The sequence below is a fragment of the Protobothrops mucrosquamatus genome, unplaced genomic scaffold (genome assembly GCF_001527695.2).
Source record: "Protobothrops mucrosquamatus isolate PMUCROS unplaced genomic scaffold, P.Mucros_1.0 scaffold2640, whole genome shotgun sequence".
In the NCBI taxonomy this organism is placed as follows: domain Eukaryota; kingdom Metazoa; phylum Chordata; class Lepidosauria; order Squamata; family Viperidae; genus Protobothrops; species Protobothrops mucrosquamatus.
The window spans coordinates 148,323-156,090 of NW_015388693.1; positions in this window are offsets into that span (position 1 = coordinate 148,323).

A 7,768-nucleotide genomic window follows, 5' to 3' on the forward strand; every position below is an offset into this window, starting at 1 on the left:
TAGTTTAGGCTGAAAAGAGACTAATTGCCCAATAAACATCACTTTAATTTGTATTTCTGTCAGTATTTATGATCTGCTCTAAAATCTGCCCATGTCTTGATGTAAGATTGACTGGCCTGTAGTTCTCAGGATCTTCCTTCCTTCTTTTGTAGACAGTAACTGGACTTTGAGATGTTACGGGCACCGTTTGCCTTCCTTATTCTACACATTCTTCAAAATGATCTGAAATGCCACACAGCCCTATGACCCAATATGTGATCTGTAAATCAAAACATAACTATTATTCTAGATTTATACTTTTACAGAAGTTATGATGCAGTTTTACAGTACTGTAGTGGGATAAACATGCACATGATTTGAGCCTTCATTATTTCCCCTGGAGATCTCAAACCCTTTTCCTCCAGCCCTGCTTCTCAGTCCTGGTAGCTCTTGGGGAGAATTAACTATATATTTTGTAACCAACATTTTATTCCAGAAAAATCTTTTTTTTTAAAACAAATTTTATTGGTTTTTTGATTTTTAAGACAAAGTGCTCAAGACACACCGTGGTGTTAGGGTAGTCAAACATCCAAAGACAAAATGTATATGCATAATTCAATCAATACATCAAGTATTCCCTCTCTTTTTCCCTTAAGTAACATAATTTATTTAAGATAATCCAATTCTAGCTTAAATTTATTCAACCTATACCTGTTTTTAAAGCTTTATAAATTTACACTACCATAATCAAATTAACTTTAAGTACAAACATTATCAATTCGGGTATCCCTTCCAAATATGTTCTAGTTCCTTAATTTTATCATAATTCTTATTTATTTCTTCTTCCACTAATATCCCTTAATTAAAATAAAGTATTAATCTATCCTATACATATCTAATCCATCAATTAATCAATCTCTTTAAGCTGACAGAAGAAAATCAGACCTTAAATCATTTCAATCCATTAGCCAGAATTCAAATTTCATCCAGTTAATTGTCATAACTAATAACATCCATGTTATCAAACAAACAAATCATTTTATTAGATTAACTCAATGTTGCATAGTAATTTTCTTACAAGTAAACCTATCATCCTAAAAAAACACATTCTTAATCAATTTAATATATATTCCATTAATCACCACATCTAGTCCATCAATCAATCTCTTTAAGATGACAAGATAATATCAAACCTTAAACATTGGGCATCAAACAAATAAATCATCTTATTAGAAATAATAATTTTCCTATAAATAAACCTTATATAACTTTCATTGGTCGCCCGTTTCTCTTACATCTAGCTCATAATCTTAATCCTTAAATCAATCCATAATTCTAGGTTGCCTTTAATCCATTACATAAATTTTTAAATTTCATTTCTTTTCAGTCTTATTCTATTTCTTCTTATGCCAGGTAGGTTTCCATAGCAAAGCTTCCCTTCCAGCTGATAAGTCTCTCTTTATTGCTTGTAGTATGATTTGGATCAGTGAAAACCATCTTGGCCTCTGCATTGGCCCTCTATTTCTCTTAACCATAAAGTCTCGTTGCTTTAACATTTCAAGTCTCAGTCTTTGCTTTTTCTGGTCCTCAACACCATAACTGAACTTATAAGGTGAAATCAATTTCTCTTTATTCTCAGTTAAGTCCTCTTCTTGTGTAATCTGTTTTATAGAATAATCAGGTGTAGTCTGAAAGTCAGTTTTGAAGTTTAAAGGAGAGATTCTGGCTCTTAATTCTGTAGTAAACTTTTTCATTGTAACATATATTTCTTCTTTAGCCTCATAGATCTTTTCCAGAATAAGTTTACAATTTAAATATGAATGCGGCTCCATTTTTAAAATTGTTCAGCTGCATCAAGTTATCTTTCTCTTAGAAAACAGTTAAAGGCCAAAACCATCTCATCTCCAAATAGTCAACAATTACAATATTAGCTTTTAACTAGTAGATGTCCTCAGTAAGCTAAGAAATCTTTTTCAAAAGTCATCATTTTTATTTTTCCTTTTTTCTATTTTTTAAGGAAAAAGTGGGAAAAGAAATACTCTTCCAATATAAGCTAATAATACCGCTCAGAAAAAAAGAACAACAGCATAGACTGATAATACACTTCTTAGGAAAAAATTTTTTTCAGTACCCAAAAACATGTATAAAAAAAAGAAGAAAAATGTAGCCTTTAAAATTTTGTTCTATTCTTTTGTTCGCCTTCCTTCCCCAACATGTAGAAGCTGCTTTTCCAAGCCAGGCAAAAAAAAAAAAGCAAAAATAGAATGAAGAGAGGAACAACAAAAAAAAAAGTCTCACCCGGATTCACCACAGTGGGTTTTCAAGCTTAGCTGTTCTTTGACTTGTGGTTTCTAGCGGCTAGGTGGTCGGCCATTTTACTGGCCGATCTTCTTCTCCGTCAGCCCTCAGAGTTAGCCCGGACAGCTGGAGGAGCAGCCGCTCCTCCACAGCCGAGCGAAGCCTCTTCGACAGAAGTCGCACCCTCCAGGGCAACTTTAGACCCACATAAGGGTCTACCGGCAGAGGGAAACTAGCCGACGAGGAGACGAGTCTCTTCGTACGACTAGGAGCGGCGCGATCCGGAACCACATTTTATTCCAGAAAAATCTTATCTACCACTGTCTGATTTTATAGGGAGGAAATAAATATGAAAGCTCTTCCTTTAGTAGCCCTTTCCTAGAAAAAACACCACTGATTCATTAAGAATTTAAATCTTTATAATTTATTATATTAATAAAATGAGCCTAGGACAAAAATCAACAATAAAAGAAAATGAAGACAGAATAAGCAATTGTTTATGAAAAAGTTGATCTTATCAGCTCACTTTTACTCCTCTTTTTCTGAGTTGATTCCTCATTGTCTTTGAGCTGTTCCAAGCTTGATTGCACCATGCAGTCATCTGATGAAGTGTTTCTTTCCCCAATCATAAATATTCTTTTTCATCAAGTCCAAAGCACTTGTTCCCTATGTGTGCAGATAGGACTGGGCTTGATCACACTATCAATTTTGTTTTTATGCTAATTAATTTTGGGGCTGTAATTATTTCTAACCTAATTTATGGTTCCACATTCTGATCTGCGATATATTCTGAAATATCAAATCTAGCCTCTACATGTGAATGGGAATCTATGGTGAAAGAGTGGTGGGAACTACCATTCAGCACTATTATCAAAATTTGTTTCCTTCTGATCCTGCCATTATTGCCACCATCTTCCAGGCATTCTTCACCATGGGAAGACTTCCACAATCACAAAAGGCTCTTTTTTAATTTGGTGTAATCTTGATGCATAGCAACAGCATAGTTGGTAGAAGAAGCAGAGTTGCATCTAATGAGACTCTCTTAATATGCTGTCCACTACTCCTTCTACTTCATGTGGGATTATGTCCCTTACATATTTACTATGGGACAAGCCTGTGAATACGATTTCCATATCTAAATTATTTTTTTAAGTAATGTAACACATTTCCACATTTTCTTTCTATTTTGCAGAGGCAGAGTTCATTATTTTCCCCATAGAGCACTGGTTATCTGTTTGTACAGCTATTCATCTGTGCCCATGTTTATAGCCCTACTGATTGACTAATTGGCATTTGTGTGAAAGAAAAGAACTAAATAAAACTGAAATAACTGCCACTGAAGAGCAGAATATAGAAATAACATTACATCATGGACATAGTCTTTGTTTTAGCTATTTGCATATGTTTCATTGCTTTGTCATCATATAAATGTGCAAATGTATTGATGTATAACAAGTTAAGCATCTTCTCTGCTCATGCCAACAGAACTGGGAGAGCTGGCATGCTCCAGTTCCCATCTATTGGACAGTATCATTTTGTGGAAGCTAGAAATTGTGCCTTCTCTGCTGCAGCATCTTCCCTATGAAACAGCATCACCCAGAGATCCTATTGACCTTTTGTAAAACAAAGGAATAAAACAAACTTTACAGTGCAATTTACTGTCAAAATAAAAAAAAAATCCTATTTGAAAAACCCTGCTAATTTTTGTGATTTGCAAGAAATGTGTATTGCCTTCTGTTTTGTACAAAAGAGCTTTAAAAATGTTAAAGTAGATATAGTAATTCTATACTGCTCATTGAGATTTCTTTCTAGTAGTTTTGCCCCCTTTTATTTATTGTGTATTGATCATGAAATGTATCAGAACACTTTGAGATGGTTGGTCTTTCTATAACTCTGTCAAGTGAGTTACCGAAGATGAGAGAAAGCTCTAAGAATAAGATTTCACGATTGATGAAACACTGAATACAAATTTTCCCCATCCAGCGTGAGAGGCTAATCTATCATGGATATCTCTCATTTATATGGCTTGACACTAGGAATTAATAATATCCATAAATCATGGGATTTCATAAGAAGATACAGCTGAAAAGTTGATGAAAATTTCCAGAAGGGTTGGGCATTTCCTTTGTCACCTGTCATCATATGATTTTCAGGGGTTAACAAAATTTGTAGGAAACAAAAACATAATATAAATAAAGCATATATGGCTGAAATAAAATAATTGAACTAATTTTAATATTTTTCTAAAATTTCAGAAGTATGATAGAGAAGTATAATAAATAAAATATTCATGGAAATGGTAAAGAGTAAGATTCAAAAGATAATTACAAATCAAAACAAAAACAATGAAGCAACATTCATTGGCATATTTCTCTCTATGGTATTTCCAGAAGAGATCTGTTTTCATAACTTCCAGGAAGTCAACAACTTGGGGGACAAGTCACATTCCTCACTTTGTAAATTCTTACTGTTCAATAGAGTACCTATCTTATTTTGTTGCTAAGTTTCTATTTCCATGTATGTAATGTGATCTTTGATTGCAACTGAGGACTAAAATAAAACATTTTTAAATGTTCTACATGCAAATCATACTCAGGTTAAAGTATTCAAACCCACTGCAGAAAAGAAGATTTCACAGTCAGAATAACTGTGCCCTAAAAGGATTATGCAAATATGTACTAGTTTGATCTGATATTATATCCAACAATTTTCTCTTTTTATGGTTAGGCAGTCTAAATGTCGCCTCTTTTGTGTTCTTTCCAATGCCAGAAGCAAGTTGTTCTTTAGAACATGATGCAGGAAGAATTTATCTAACAGTTTTCTTTCCTTTAGGCAAAAAAGTGGGCAAGACCTCCCATTCTACTGCACGAGGGTGAAAGGGAAGGACTATACTCCAAAATAATTATTTTGGAAGCAGGTAAATAAGAGAATAGTAAGATAGTAAGATCTTACACACACACATATACATATTATATGTACACACATTTTCTTCATCCCACAAGGGGTCACACAATATTATACACTGCAAATGTTCAGAAGCACACACTTTTTTCCCATGACTATAATATAAATGGAAATATTTCAAGTAATAAATTGTTTCAGAATCTAAATTGAATCTGAATATAGAGTCATATAAGAAACTTTATGTACTCCCTATCAGATTGTGAATCTGTAAATCAACAGAAGGTGACATAACCTCTGTATGGTAAAAGTTAAACATAACATCTTTCAAAGCCTGCTTACTTACAATTTATTTGCTATTGTTTACAGATTTTAAATAACAAACAGTGAAAATGAAAAGTGCAGGCATTCCTTTGCTCAATCTTATTAATACATCCTTTAGAAGAAATAACAGGTCTTACACGTTCCCTGTATCTAGATAAGCAACTTTATCTTCTAATCCTTGGATTCCCCTCCCCAACTTGCAGAACTCTTATAGGACAGAAATGTCCTTAATATTTCTTATTATTAATATTCTTAATGTTACTATTTACGATTATTGATATGCTTAAGTCTTTTGCATGCACTGCATGTCTGAGATCTCCCCACACATTTTCAATGAGACCCACGTCTGCAGGTTATGAAGACCATTCTAAAACCTTTAACCATATCTATAAAAACAACATTCGGAGAAAAAAAAAGAATTGCATTTGAAATAAAGAACATCTTGCCACCAGTTAAGTACAAGTGCAGTTTTATTGTGCTTCAGAGTTGTGTGGCAGATAGAGACACAGGAAATATTTTGGAGGTGGAAACATAAATAGATTCAGCTAAGCAACATCTTAATCAATGAAAGAACTAAAGTTGAAAAGAAGTTGGGTATTTACACACGATAACGATATAAAGCATACTGTATGTCTAAATAACCACAAAGTATTTACAGGAAGTAAAAATAAAGGCAATCTACTATTTTTTGTTTTTTCACCTTTCTTAGTTAATAGTGTCCAGTCAATACAGAATTATAATATTTTCTATATATTCTATGAATCTAGTCTGACCCCCATGTTAATGAATACCTTACAGAAGTATTCATGTTTAAATCACCTGTTGACACTATAATTTTTATTTAATGTCTTTAATAATGATGTGCTTCTCCCACTGAAAATCTATGGTGTTTAGATTTTAGGAAAGTGTGGGTGTCTGACTGATGATTGAAGTTCAGCTAGCGTACTTTCAGCATATGCTAGGGGGAAAAAATTCCTGCAAAGCCAACATTCATTTGCTTATTCTTAAACCACTGCTGCTGCTGCTTCTGCCCGCCGCCATTGCTATGCACAAGGCTGGGCAGCTAACTTCTCCCCGGCTCCTGGATGAGGTAAAAGGGGCCAGATCCCGATCCCCCCACCCAACCCTGTTCTTGCTCGCTGGCTGGCTGGCTCCTTGGCCCTGCTTTGCTTACCAGAACCTGCCAGGGCTGCCACCACCACCACCGCCATTACCGTGCATGGGGCTGGGCAGCCAACTTCTCCCCGGACCCTGGATGAGGTAAAAGGGGCCAGATCCCAATCCCCTCACCCAACCCTGCTCTCACTGGCTGGTTGGCTGGCTCCTCTCTCTTGCCTGTCTTACAAGAGCCTGCCCGGGCTGCCACTGCTGCTGCTGCCACTGCGGCCATTGCTGTGCATGAGGCTGGGCAGCTAACTTCTCCCCGGCCTGTGGACAAGGTAAAAGGGGCCAGATCTCGATGCCCCCCCCACTCAACCCTGCTCTCGCTGGCTGGCTGGCTGGCTCCTCAGTCCTGCCTGGCTTACCAGAGCCTGCCTGGGCCACTGTTGCTGCTGCTGCCGCCACCACCACCACCCTTGCCGTGCATGAGGCTAGGCAGCTAACTTCTCCCCAGCCCCTGGACAAGGTAAAAGGGGCCAGATCCCGATCCCCCACATCCAACCCTGCTCTCACTGGCTGGCTGGCTGGCTGGCTGGCTGGCTCCTCAGCCCTGCCTGGCTTACCAGAGCCTGCCCGGGCCGCCACCACCACCGCCATTGCCGTGCACAAGGTTGGGCAGCCAACTTCTCCCCGGCCCTTGGATGAGGTAAAAGGGGCCAGAACCCAATCCCCTCTCCCAACCATTGCTGTCGCCGCCGCCACCACCGCCCCTGAAACTCACCACTGGTCGCTGATGCTCATTCACTGTGCTGTCTGCACCAAATGCTGCTCCTGCCAATCTTGCTCCTTTTATAGCCTCTCCCCACCCAGCTCTCGCAGCTGTTCCCGGACTCTGCATGCATGGAGAGGGGGAGGGGAGCAGCCCTACCCTGCGTCCCTCTTTGGCAATGGCATGCATGCCAACAGGGATAATAATAATAATAATAATAATAATAATAATAATAATAATAATAATAATAATAATAATAATAATAATAATAGTAAAGTTGGAAGGGACCTTGAAGGTCATCTAGTCCAACCCCCTGCTCAGGCAGGAAACCCTATACCATTTCGGACAAATGGCTGTCCAGTCTCTTCTTAAAAACTTCCAGTGTTGGAGCATTCA